Source organism: Mauremys reevesii, linkage group 2 (genome assembly GCF_016161935.1).
Source record: "Mauremys reevesii isolate NIE-2019 linkage group 2, ASM1616193v1, whole genome shotgun sequence".
In the NCBI taxonomy this organism is placed as follows: domain Eukaryota; kingdom Metazoa; phylum Chordata; order Testudines; family Geoemydidae; genus Mauremys; species Mauremys reevesii.
The window spans coordinates 156,701,235-156,715,797 of NC_052624.1; positions in this window are offsets into that span (position 1 = coordinate 156,701,235).

Here is a 14,563-nt window from a genome sequence, read left to right on the forward strand (position 1 = left end):
CTGTATGCACAGCCTAGCGTTCACCTGCGGAACTCACAGCTGCAGAGCATTGATACATCTGTGGATGGATTTGGAAAAAGAAAAGGGAAGCAATGAGGTCATTAGTTAAGATATGCAGACTAAAAGAAACATTATAAGGTCAATCAGACATCACACATTTATTTTTACAGTGCGAATATTTATAATAAAAATAAATATAAAGTGAGCACTGTACACTTTGTATTCTGTGTTATAATTGAAATCAATATATTTGAAAATGTGGAAAATATCCAAAACTATTTATATAAATAGTTTTCTATTATTGTTTAACAGCACGATTAATCATGATTAAATTTTTTTTAATCACTTGACAGCCCTAAATGTAATAAAAACACCAAGAATCAAAGTGATGAAGTTGAAACATGGCGTTTTTACCTTACCTTTGCAACTGGCCCCAGGCTCGATGCATATGAATGTTGCTGGCTGGCTGATCACCTCTCTTTTCCTTTGACTTGAGCTGGGCAGTCAGCTCAGTCTCCAGAAGGCTGATTTACTTGTTGAATATCACAAGCGGGCACCTCTGGGAGCTTATGAGGCCGAGTGTTTCATGTTCCAAGCCCTGGCGATGGGCATTCCTTCCACAATGAGAAATGAGATAATCCACTAAACTGGGAAATAGCACTGTACCCTGGGATTCTGATTGATTTCTTCTCTCTGTCTTCTGAAGCTACACACGTCCATGCCAGCATGTGGATTGCAATCAATAAGACAAGACTCTTCTATTAAAGCAAACATAAAAAACATGCATTTTTGAGGTGTGGGGCTGGCTTTTGATGTTCAGGAAAGTAAGGGAATGATAGCATTGGTAACAACCAGGCACAGAGCAGGCAGGGACACTCTAGAAGTCTCCTCACACAGCTCTGGCAATGCATCTGAATCCTGGCCCACAGCTTTCCCTTCTATTGGAGCTCTGGGACCCATTGGCAGCTTTGCCAATGCCCCACAGCTCTGTTTTGCAGCAGTCTCTCGTATTCCAGTCCTGGAAACCACAGCTCTGCCAATGCACCTTGGACCAGACCCTCCTCTGCCCCCTCAACAGCCTGTTCTAGTTTAGTCCTCCTATGCCTGTACATGGATCTGTTAATGCATATCAGTCTTGGCTTGCAATGCCTTTCCTGTCGCAATCAGCGGAAACCACAGCTCTGCCAATGCACCTTAATAGCAACCTCCCTCTGCACCCTAGTCTAGCCCTGAGCCCCAAACACAGGTCTGGCAATGTGCCTCAAATACGGCCTTTAGTAACCTTTGTTATGCTAAGCCTGCTGTGCACAGCTTTGTCAGTGCACGTCAGCCCTCACCTGCAATATCAACTCCCACTTTGGTCTTGATCTCTCACACAGCTGTGCCAAGGCTCTTCCATCCTGATCTTGGGACCCTCCTTCCCCCCGCTCCTGGAGCTGTTCTAGTCCTGGGCCCCTGAAAAGTAACTGTTGAGTTGGCTGAGTGGAATTGTGTTTTTATGATATGAACACACTTCTGCCGCAGTCTCATCTGACGCTCCGGGAGTATAGGATTTGCTACATCCAATCAGATCACTGATCTATTCAGACCAGTACTCTGTCTAAGGTTATAGCGAATACACACTACTTTATAGGAATTGAATATATGACAGAGCCACTACAACCTAATTTCCCTTAATTACCTGAACCAGATTTTTACTGAGGTATTCAGATATGAAAGTCTGGTGGAATAGCCCAATTTTTGTCTTGACTAATCAAAGATAGAGATTCATAGATTAACAGATTACAAATCCAGAAGGAACCATTATGATCATCTAGTCAGACCTCCTGTATAATGCAAACCCTGGAATTTCCTCCTGTGTTTCCTACATTATGGTCATACCTTCTGGTTGAGCGAGCACATATCTTCAGAGAAGAAAGAAAGTAAAAAATAAAAGTCAAATAATTGGTTGCAGATAGAGACAAAATAAAGGCACATCCAAAGCAGACAAACCAATGGTTAAGTGGTGTGTTTCTGAAGCCATTAAACAGAAAAAGGTGAATGACAAAAAGCTGGGCTGTTTAACAAGCATGATTTGAAAGATTATTTTTTTCCATATAAAAGATTCATCTTCCTGAAAGAGTTTTTCCTTCCAGTTACCAAACAAATTGCTGGAGGAGGCATGTTGAAAAGTGACAGCTGAGGGAGAACAATTTGTCAGGATGAAACTGACATAAAATAATTATTTTAAAAACCAAAATTTTAGAGGAGAGGAAATTTTGTGGGAAAGGAAAAAAAAACATATCAGGACTCCTGAGGTCTAGTCTTGTCTCTGACCCGCTTTGTACAAGTCATTTTATTTCCCTCTGGCTCCATTTTCTCATGAGAGTATGTGACTCAGGCAAAGGAAACTATAGGAAAGTCAGGATTTGAATACAGATGATCAGCACTCCACCCCAATGCATCAGCCACAAGACTACCTTGTTAGTCTTTAAGGTGCCACAAGTACTCCTGTTCTTTTTGCAGATACAGACTAACACGGCTGCTACTCTGAAACCTGCACTCTAGTAGTTACCTTACTTGTAGCAACAAGCTGTTTTTCAAACCCTGCTGGAAGCCTATTTTCTCCATGCAGAGGGATTGAGAAAGTGGCCTCTCCTAAATCCCTACACAACTAAATAACTTTCTTCCCATTTGCAAAGCTTAAACTGGTTCTTCCTGCTGGTGCTTGTCGGAAGGCACCATAGTCTAAGAGGGACAAGGGCTGGACTGACCGCAGTGAGTTGTGTCTATTAAAGTCTGTAACTGGTTGATTTATTGCCAGTATTTATGTTGCTCTGGAAGAGAGAGTTAATAAAGCCACCCATCCTTGCCAGAGACATTAATTACAGAGCTGATGTGATTCTTTCCTTCTAACCCTTAACGTCTATTGGTCCGATAGAAAATACACAAGAGGTTTTCTGTAAATCTGAGTGAAGACCCTTTTCTGTCAGTTACCATCTCTTCCAACAGAACATGGGGACTCATTCAAAGATTCCACTTCTGGAGTTCTGTCTGATGGATACAGAGTACTATGCTCAGAGATATGACAAAAAAACAGGAGTACTTGTGGCACCTTAAAGACTAACAAATTTATTTAAGCATGAGCTTTCGTGAGCTACAGATATGACAGATACCTGAGCATTTATACAGAGAGAACCAAGGAGGCTGCTGAGGCAAAGTCCACTAGTTCATCAACAATTTTTTGCCACTTGAGACCTGGACTAAATTTTGATCTTTAGTTCACTGTGAAAATTAGGTTTAGTGTTTCTCTTTTTATATTGCAGAAACCAGCTCACCATTTCACTCCATTGTCAGACTCCATTCAGGATACAGTAGGGGTGCTGCAGGGCAGGAGAGCTGGGTGACAGAAAGACTGGAATATAAGAGTGTTCTGGGGGTGCATCAGTGGAACTAGGATGGAAGAGGCTAGAATAGCAGGGGTACTTCAGGCCAGGATTGGGGTACAGCAGAAGAGCTGAGGTGAAGTGACTTGCTCAAGGTGACACATCAAAGCAGTAGCAGAGTTGGGAATGAAATTCAGGAGTCCAGGTTCTCAGTCCTGTGCTCAGTCCCAGAACACCCTTTAGGGTTAACTTATTCTCAGCAGTCATTCTCTATTAAGATTCAAGGAGCTCTGAATGCGAGGGTGCCAGCCCCTTCCCCTATCAGGCTGTTACTCCCATACCTGTGGTCTCTATTTTGCAAAAAGTTACATGGCTATTGGAAACACCATCTTTGGGTATGAGTATTTCTGAGCACCTGAAAAAGATCAGATGATTTTCTGCTACAATGTCTTTTCCAATCCGCTAGGGGCTTCAGGGCACAGCAGGCAGGGTTAGGTCAGAGTAACTGGACTCTTTTTATTGGTACGTCAAGCTTCTGCCTTCCCGCTCCTTGTAACTTCACCAACATGGAGATACAACAGAGCAGCCTCATACCTTGCAACAGCCTCTGATAGGGATCTTAATAATGCTATTTCTGCTAATCCTCACGAATTAGTAAATACAGTTTCATCCTATTTGGAGATATTCCACTACCCTGGGGCTTCTAATAAGCTGTTAGAAAGGCGAGGCAAAGGAGCTTGACTAACCATAGCTTTTGAATAGCAGCATCAGGTACTATGTCTAATAAGCCCTCTCTAGTCTAAAGGGAGCCCCGATCAATCCATATTAGGCGATTCCCCATGTAACTTCCCATTTACCTCCCCGGTAATCCCCTCCAGCAGTTAATCAGTGTTTCGCATTCAAAGTCACTTAAGTTCCGATGGATTTTCCTAATATTCTCAGCACATTAATATTTAATATCAGATGCACTGCACCTTCCTGGAGTTTATGGAGCTGTGATTTTGCTCAGTGGATCTTTGGGTTCAAAGGAAGCTGATGAGTCCCGGGGGGTATCCTGGGGAAACCGAAATGAAACTCAGGTGGCAGCCATCAGCATTCTGGGGCCTCATAAGAATTTTTTCTTGGCCTCCTGGAGGGGAGAAGGGGGTCCAGCACAGCCTGAGCAACTGTTCAACGTGGATTTTTGCAGCAACTTCACTGCACCCTCTCCTCTTCCTCATCATGTAGCCTCCCTCTGTTCCACGTTGGGGATGGGGAAAACCACTACGAGAAAAAGCTAGGACTCCAATGGACCTAGAGAGCATAGAAGGCACAAGACTTCCTCTGGAGCTTGTGAATGGTTGTCTGTCTGTCCAACAACTATCTAAGATTTCTCCGCACTGCCCACCAACACAGTCTCTAAGCACTGGAGGTGTCATCTAAACTAAGACCCCGATCTCCTCCCAGACCTTCACACCCAAGGACGGGCCCACAAAGAGCTGAAAGACAGCGCTTATTACAGTAAATCCATTATCCGGAATAATGATGACTGGCATTAAATATGAATTCTGAGATAATTAAAGTTTTAATTTTTATGTCTCCCTCTCTTCTCCTCCCCCTCCCTTTCATTTTAAAATAAATATTTAAGAATTACCTTGTAAAGTGTGTTAGGACTGCTAAAACCTGGAGGTTGGTTCACTCTCTGATCCTACCCACTGCAATACAGGAAAACTCTCATTTGCATCTCTTGCAAACCTTTGCCAGTGGAACGAAAAGAGAATTAGGGAAGATGAAGAGCTAGCGCATCAGTTACCTCCTTTTCCACATTGCTTCTGAAATCCTTAAAGGAACACGGCAAAGGCGTGAGTCATCAGTTTGAATATTATGGATATTTCATATCTTTTCCCCCTCACAGTCTTGTTTATATTAACCCTTTGGGATCCAGACTGAAAATCTGTTGCTTTACCAAAATCTATCCGTCTTTCTCCATATATACACACACATATCTACCTATCTGTGTTTTTACCAAATTGCCGAAATTCCATGGTCACTGAGCATCAGGGCATGCATACAGTAATCTTTTATTGCAAGTATCTTCTAGTGCCCTGTGCTCTTCATATTAATTTGTTCCTGCAGGGTTTCTCACAAGTGCGAGGGCTTCTGACACTGATTTCTATGCATGTAAAAAAAGAGCATCAAAACTTTCTCTTTGGAATAAAGAAATGCACACAATCACACGGACATTGTAAGCAAGATGATAGAACAGATGGAAAAGTTACAGCGTGCAGGTCATAATATCTCATCCTCAGGGCTGCCTCTCAATTCCTGATGGAGCTCTTTGAACGAACTGCCTAACCTCATTTGGTCTTCCTTGGAAAACAAAACATTGGTATTTCCCAGATGATTCTTTGGGCATCTATAAAACAGATTCAATAAGTCATAAAAAAGAGGGTTAGACCTCCCATAAAAATCTACAAGTTATTAACAAGCGGAACTCTAATCCCAGTTCAGTCATGTCAGGATATCAGACCAGGATTGGAATTCTGTTTCCTGCCCCCAGATATCAAATGTTAGGAGAGCCAAGGTATTTTGTGTTGCGCCTGGTAGTTCTGAGTGTGCTGACCTCAGCCAGCTCTTAAAGCTCTCTCAGAGGGAAAACCACACACATAGGGACCATACAGTACAGTACTCACACATGCGTGCTCAATCTTCACTGACACACCACACATCATTCACTCACACCAAACAGCATTCACAACTGTGCACCCACCCTTGATACAGATAAACAGCACTCATCCACAGACATAATCTATCCAGCTGTCTTGGGGTTTTATACAACAGCCCCTTGCTGCTCATGTCCATAGACTATATACACCCACATGCATACACCTATGCATATACCCTCTATGCATACTTACACTCCCACTCACTGGCATTATAATACCCGGAGAAACAGTACCAAATGACCCTCTGATTACTCCCATTCCCTTTGACCCACACCTCTTCCAATAGTTCCTTGCTGTTCACTTAACTCAATCTGCCTGTTTTGTATTTCACTACCTCCTACAGTCTCTATTGAGTGGTGAATAGCTCTGTATACTCCCCTCCTCCTGTCCCTGAGCTCCTGCTCTGACAATGCAGACAACCACTGTCCCTTTCATGAGTGCTTGATGTCACACCAATCAGAGGGACAGGGTCGACATGAGCAGGAGTTTTTATCCTTTCAAATAGCTCATGAGAGGATTTTCTCACAGACAGCAGCAAACTCTCCCTTCCTCCTCCTCCCAGGCCAATTCCCCTTGATTACTGATCCCTTGTCTTCTGCTAATCCTCTTTCTATCCTTTCAACTGCTAACTGCGGTGTCGTCAGAGAAAACTGCTCCCAGGGGACAACGAGGAGGATGGCAAAATGGGGGAGGGAGCATACTGCTCCTCCTCGGCTAACATGGGTCAGGTTCACTCCAGACCTCCATTGAAATGTGAGGAAATTGAATACCTCACATAATTTTGGTGACAAGGGATCTTAAATCACTTTGCAGTCAGCCTCCAGAGTCTGGTCTCAGCTACTCCCGTTAGGGTGACCAGACAGCAAGTGTGAAAAATCGGGATAAGGGGTGGGGGGGTAATAGGCGCCTATATAAGTAAAAACCCCAAATATCAGGGCTGTCCCTATGAAATCGGGACATCTGGTCACCCTAACACCAGTGCAAACCTAGAGTAACTCCTCTGGATGGATGGATGTTATCCTGACTTCTGGGAGGTTGAAGGAAAGCAGGCTATGTAATAGTCTGAGCTGCCATCTCCTAAGACTCTCATTTGACAGATATAAATGAGAAACCATTTTGTGGCATGTGACATCTGCATTTTGATGCCCTGCTCTCTAGCTATGCTGTATTGTTGGGAAAGGATGGAGTAGTGAGTAGGAAGAGACTGGGGCCATTAGCATTGCCTGTTGAGGTCATTTGAGTGAACTGGCCCCAGGGAGCTAATGCTCAGCGCTTAGGATAATGGCTGAGGAGCACAGTTTCAAGGAAGGGATATGTCACAGGGACATGCCTCATGGTCCTCACATTTCTTTGGCGGGGGGAGAGGTGCTAGGCAGCAATACTGACCTTCAAGCATAAAGTGTTTTGAGTTCTGCCGGCAGGATGGGGAGGGGAAGCGCATTAGAAGATCTAAATCATAACTGCTTCACCTCAAATAACCTTCGATTCAGCAAAGCATGTAAGCACTTGAGAGTTCCATTGAAGTCAATGGGGCTTTGCATTCATGGGGTGAAAGTTAAACATACTCTTTAGTGTTTTACTGAATACGGGCGTAAACGCTGCCTATACCTAGGTGTAACAGTGCGGGTTAAGGATGGAAGTGCAACTTTCTTTGCTATCTCCTTTGGTTGAGGAGGCTTTCTAGGGAACCATTAACAATTCTTTTCTTTTTTTTTTAATTTATTTTACATCCTGTCCGGAAGCTTATTACACAAGCCAAGAAGGTGAGCAGAGCACAAGAGTAGAAGAATAATATATCCTGGTGGGATTTAGAGATTTCCATTCCCCTCCCCCTCCAATGCAAACACTTATTATTTTGACCTACCAAATTCTGCCCATAACGGAGGTATCACAGCTACTCAGAGCCCAGCCTTGGTAATTGATATCATAAACTATCCATGGCAGCACATACTGTAATATATTGTTCTCCAGCTGCCAGCGCAACTCACACTAATTCTGAAATGGAAAATGGCCATCCTTTTCCTAAATGGAAAGCTCCACATATGAGTATCTCTCTGAGGGGCACATCTGAGATACACTGAAATCAGGATTTGGTTCAATGTTTAATCCAAAAAGTACAGTCGCCGTTTCATTGAACAAACTGCATAGGGGTGAAATCTGCTCCTGTACACAGGGACAGCCCAAAGTTTTAGGCATGCACTACGTAAATCTTCAACACAGGGATTAAGCAGGATTGAAATGGTGCATAGGCCCTTCTGCAATCAGGTGACTGAGAGGGGGAAGAAATGTTGTCATTGCTGCTGTGGTTTGTCTGGAGACATTTACATTCTGAGGGGGTCATGTTTTATTTTTGCTTTTAAAAAAAATCGCTATTATTTTTAATGTATGTTATTTCTTTCTTATGCTGATGAGTTTCCATTAATTTCCACTGGGTTTTTTTTTCACCAACGTGAAAATGAGGATATCAAACTAAAAATCAGCTGATGTGGTATAATCGACTGTCCTGGAGCAGCAAAGAAAACTTACAAAGAGTGAATAATCAGCCAGCCAAAACCTTTCAGTTCTATCTGCCCATCCATCTAACTACCCCTTAGATGGGAGAATCTCCATTAGCTGTTTCAAGTGTAGATACTATTTTATTTGCATCACAGTAGCTCTTACAGATCCCAGTTAAGATCAGGGCCCCCTTGTGCTAGACACATGGTGAGAGACAGATCCTGCCCCAAAGAGCTTACAGTCTAAATAGACAAAGGGTAGGAGGAAAAGCAGATGCGCAGAGAGAAGAATTGATCTGCCCAAGGTTACATAGCACATTGGAGGCAAAGCTGGCACTAGAACCTTCGGCTCCTGATTATCAAGCCACTGTCCTGCCCACTAGACCACGCTGCCTCTCCTATAATAGAGTGCCTATGGTATACGGTTGGGCAGTTCTGATTCCATGCAGGAAAGGACAATGCTAAACACACAGCGTGTGCGTGTGCATGCTGCAGCGGCTTAGTACTCTGGAAATTGGTGGCAATGGACAATTTGCACCATGTTAACAATGTAGAGTGGGCTTGTGTTGTCTCAAGAAAGCCAAGCTTTGCTGCACTGACACTGAGCACCAGGACGCTACTTCCTTTCCTTGTGAAAGGCAGCTGGGTTTTTCACATTTCTCATTTCTGGGAGAAGGCTCCATAAACTCTGGGAAATCAGTCAATGCTGTTGGAAAAATCAGCTCCTGCCCCTTTGGTTCTAGTCAGAAAATGGCGAAGCTGTATGCTGGGAGGAAAGAAGTAAAAAATGTGCTACAGCTAGTGGCAATGGGCCATTTCTGGTGACATCTCCCTTCTCAGCAGGTTTTCCTCTCCCCTGGTAGCCCAAGGAAATGTCATTTTAGATCATCCCACCACACACTAAAAAATTGCCCCACCAAGAATTGTAGGGGGTTGGGATTAATGCAAATGATACACCGGTATGATTACATAGTTTACAAGTAAACATAAAACATGTTGGCTTTGTCTTCTCTGCTTCAGTCTGTATTTTTAGGATTTCCAAGAATACCTCTGGCAGCCTTCCTCATATAAAATGGTATAGACGTAGACTCCAGTAAAGGGTTGGGGAAGTGCTGTAGGAATTTAAACCCCTTTGATCTCGAGTCACTTTGGTTGGCATTGGGTATTCTATATGCATTGAACATTCTAGGGGAAATCTCATGGTTCCCGGATGGTAAGATGTTCATGGAACACAAAGGTGTCCCAAACACAACTACAAAAATACAGTATGTGTTTGCACATTCAGACCCATATTAGTGGAATAAATTTGCTGAATTTGACCCGCTCTACTGCAAACATGTTAAGGAAAGGTGTTCAGATGCTGTGGTGATAGAATCATAGAAGATTAGGGTTGGATGAGACCTCAGGAGGTCATCTAGTCCAACCCCCAGCTCAAAGCAGAAGACAGCAGTATAAACCCTAAGGTAGATACAATTGATCTACCAGGCTGGATCTACTAGCTGAAACCCAAATTAGTGATCTAAAGTCACTAGAAACTCAATGCAAAATTGCCAAGTCAACACCAGCAGCCAAAATGCAAAGAACCAATCCGACTAAACTTAGCCATGTAGAGCACAATGACCTGCCACCTACAGCAAAGGTGAAGACCTCTTGGAATTTCAGTTGATACTATACTGCGCACCCTTGGAATATCACAGCAAGAGCAGGGAAAGAACTCAGATACTCTGGCTCCAAACACGCAGACTCCTACCACTTGAGCTGAAACAGAAGTTCCATTTTGCTGTTAACTGCATAGATCTACCCATCAGAAGTTCTGGTTCCAGCCAGTAGAAGGCAATGAAGTGCCCTCCTGCGCACACATACACACTGCAATCCATTACACACCTTTCCTCCCAGAAGACCAGAAAACACATCTCATCCAACCCACCAAATTAAAACTACAGCTGCCAAACAAAACACACGTCAAGCCTACAGCAATGGAGCAAAGCAACGGCTGGCTCTGCTAATTCCCGATGAAGAATGAATCCCAGGCGACAAACACCCCAATGATTCAGAGGAGGAGCGATCAAGCTGAAATGCGTCTGTGTTCTTATTTTGAGCATTTCCATTTATCAAAGGGGAATGAAAAAGGAAGCTCCCAAGTTGCCCGTTAACTCCAGTGTATCTAATTATCCTCTGTGTATTGGAATGGGCTGACCTTCTTGTGCCAGCTCTCAGCATTCAGCACAATCAAGGGCCCCAGTTAGCTGTAATTTGAAAGGATTATAAAGCATCCGTCATATGCATTTTTACATGTACATATTAAAATCCCATTTCTTTATGTGCAGATCAAATATATATATTAACAATAATATTTCTATACAAAGAAAGAAGAAAGGAAAAAAAAGGAAAAGGTTCCATTTATTATTATTCGTGTCTAGGTTTTACATCGGGGGTTCTGTCTGCAGCTGATTATAGATGTCAAATTAAATTCTAACCGGAGAGAGAGAAATTAAAAAGGAAAATAAATAAATAAATAAAATTGCAGAGGTTGTAATCCCCTCTGAACAGCCTTGCTGGGATCTCTTGTGTAATGAATCCATCTTGTGCTGCCATTACTGGGCTTTGTTTACCTAACAGTTTGACAATGCATATTTATGCAAATTGGAGCCTGGCTGCTTTTGCTGTTCATTAATTAGCATCTCATTCTGTACGTGTAAGCCAGGCTTCGAGAATTCGTCTAATTTGATCAACAGTTTGATTTTCTCTTTCCCTCCCCTCCAGGTCTTTAACAAGGTTCCTAGATTGAATGTAAACTGCCTTGTGCTACAAGGATCTCCGGAGAGTTCCAGGTTTGGAAATAAGAAGAAAGGGAGTGGAAAACAGAAAGAAAGGAAAACAAGTGTAGGAATGAGTTAGCAGAACCATGGTGCTTGCATGAGACCATGGACAGATGGGAACAAGCAATGAATCACCATTGAGAGCACTAACTAGCAGTGGTATATACTCAGCACTGGAGCTGGGGGTGAATACTGGATTTTTCAGTTTGATGGCAATTCCTTAAAAAAAAATACATTGAGAAGAGAAAATGATTTTTAAAAAATTTTAGGTAAATAAAAAAGTAAAAAAAATAATTTCATTCAACCCAAAAGAAAATATTTCACTTTGATTTTGAGCTTTTAAAAACACTTTTTAAAAAGAAAGCAAATTAAAGGAAATATGAAAGAAAAAATAGTTTCAAATCGAAAAATTGAAATGATTCATTTTGAAAATGTCAGAATAAAACATTTTGGGTTTTTGGAGGGTATTTTTTGTTTTGTTTTGTTTTCCCAAACAAATGGTGAAATTGACATGAATTCACAACATGCTTCGGTGTCATTGTGTCTGTACTTTTTGCTGACAACATTTTCACTTACAATATTTCACCCAGCTCTATTCAACACACCAGTCAGAATGGCTCATGGATGAGTGACTCTAAACCCCTATAAACATCCAGGGCTGCCCAGAAGGGGGGGGGCAAGTTGGGCAATTTGCCCCAGGCCCCCATGAGAGTTTTCAGGGGCCCCCTGAGAGTTTTCGGCAGGTCTTTGGCGGCAGGTCCTTCAGTGCCACTGAACACACCCAGATTGAGTGAAGGACCTGCTGCCAAAGACCTGGAGCTTCTTCTGCTCTGGGTCTTCAGCGGCAATTCAGCAGCGGGGGCTCCTTCCGCTCCGGGTCTTCTGTGGCAATTCGTCGGCGGGTCTTTCACTCGCTCCGGGACCTGCCGCCGAAGTGCCCCGAAGACCCGGAGCAGAAGGACCCCCGCCGCCGAAGACCCCAGGCCCCCTGAATCCTCTGGGTGACTCTGTAAACATCAACCAGAAGTGACCCATGCCTGCCAATAGTTGGGGGGGAGCAGAGTGAGGGCAGCTCACTTCAGCAGTGTCACTGAGCATTCTCAGTCCATGTGAGCATGCTCCGTACAAAACAAGCAGCAAATTGGGAGGGAGGGGCACATGACCCAGCTGTTGTACAGGTGAGAAAACTAAAGCTGAGCCTGATTCCCCACTCCAGATTTAGATTGGTGTAACTTCACTAAAATTAATTCCGACTTCTGCCACCCACTTCCTGTGAGACCTTGTGCAAGTCACCTGGGTCCAGATTTTCAAAAAAGCTCAGCAGGCTGGGTGCTGAGCTGTTATGAAACGCTGGCCAGTAACATTGCAATAGGAGTTGCTAGGCGCTGAGCTTTTTGGAAAATCTGGCTCCAGGCTTATCTGTGCCTTTGTCTCTTTAGACTGCAAGCTGGGGCTGGGATTATCCCTCGCTACATGGGTGCGCAGGGCCTATCACAATGGGGCCCCAATCTCAGTAGGTGTTACGGTAATAATAGCATCACATTAACAGGAGAGATGATACAGAGGCTGCTGGACAAGGAAATTAAGTCTGTTTGACACGTGTTTGTTTTTAGAAGAGAGAGGTGCAATGCAATGCAGCTCCGGCTCTGCCATCCAGTCGTGTCCCTCTTTGCCCAGGCCAGTAGAACTGAGTTCCTTCCTTTAATCTCCTTTGCATGGGGAGTGGGGAAAGAGAAGCAACAGTGACCCCTAGGCAGCAGCCTTTTCATCTTCCCGCAGCCTGGTCATTATAGCCTCACACAGGCCAATTCGCACAGCCGTTATGCTCACGAACGAGACACAGCAAATCGGCTTGTGGGCAGGATGGAGAGCCCATGAGCTGCTGCCAGTTGCCAGACTGTCATTAATGCCTAAGCACTATGGACGTTTGTTACTGCTGTCACTGCAAAGAGAATGCAATGGAAGAGTCAGTCGGATTCATAGAGTCATGAGTTTCAAGGCCAGAAGGGACCACTTAGATCTCGTCTGAGCTCCTGGCTCACACAGGCCATAGAAATTCCCCCAAATAATTCCAAAAGCCTCATTTTTAGAAAAACATCCAATCTTGTTTTTAAAATTATCAGTAATACAGAACCCACCACAGCCCTTGGTAAATTGTTCCAGCAGTTAATTACTCTCTCCATTAAAAATGTATGCCTTATTTCCAGTCTGAATTTGTCTAGCTTCAACTTCCAGCCACTGGATTCCGTTAGATCTGTCTCTGCTAGATCGAAGAGCCTGTTATTAAATATTTGTTCCTCGCGTGGAAACGTACAGACTGTGATCATGTCATCCTTTAACCTTCTCTTTGTTAAGTTAAATAGGTAGAGCTCCTTGAGTCTCCCACAATAAGACAAGTTTTCTGATCCTTTAATCATTCTCATGGCTCTTCTCTGAACCCTCACAAATGTATCCTTCTTGAATGATGGGCACCAGAACAGGACACATTATTCCACCAATGGTCGCACCAGTGCCAAATACAAAGGTAAAATGACCTCTCTGCTCCTACACGAGATTACCCTATTTATGCATCCCAGGATCGCATTAGCTCATTTGGCCACAGTATCACACTGTGAGCCCATGTTCAACTGACTGCAGAAGTTAGGGTCCCCCCCCCCCCTCCACCGAACCTGTTCCATCATGGTTTGGTCCACTCCCCATGGGGTTAAACCCCCACAGAAGCAAGAATGCTGAGGCATCGAGCACTTGGCATTACTCCAGTCATTTTTCCTTACAAGTGTAGTTTTAGTGCTATCTGTTTTTTGCTGGTGTCAGCTCTCGTTAAAGCTCGGGCCAAAGCACAGCCAGCCAGAGCACCTCAGTCCAGTGTCCCCTCTATTTCAGTCCTGAGCCTCCACGTATGCATAACTCTGCCAATGTCCCTTGAGCCTGACCTGCAGCCCTTCCCCCAATTCTACTCCCCAGTTCCCTGCACGCTACTTTGCTGATGCCCCTCAGTCATGCTCTAAAGTCTTCACCCTGTTACTCCAGTTCTACCCAACCCACAGCTCTGTCAGTGTTCCTCCATCCTGACCTGCAACAACCTCTGATATTCCATTTGTGGGATCCCCACTCTCAGCTCTGCCAGTTCATCTCAGTCTTGACTGAAATAATCCTAAATGTATTTCAGATGCACTGAA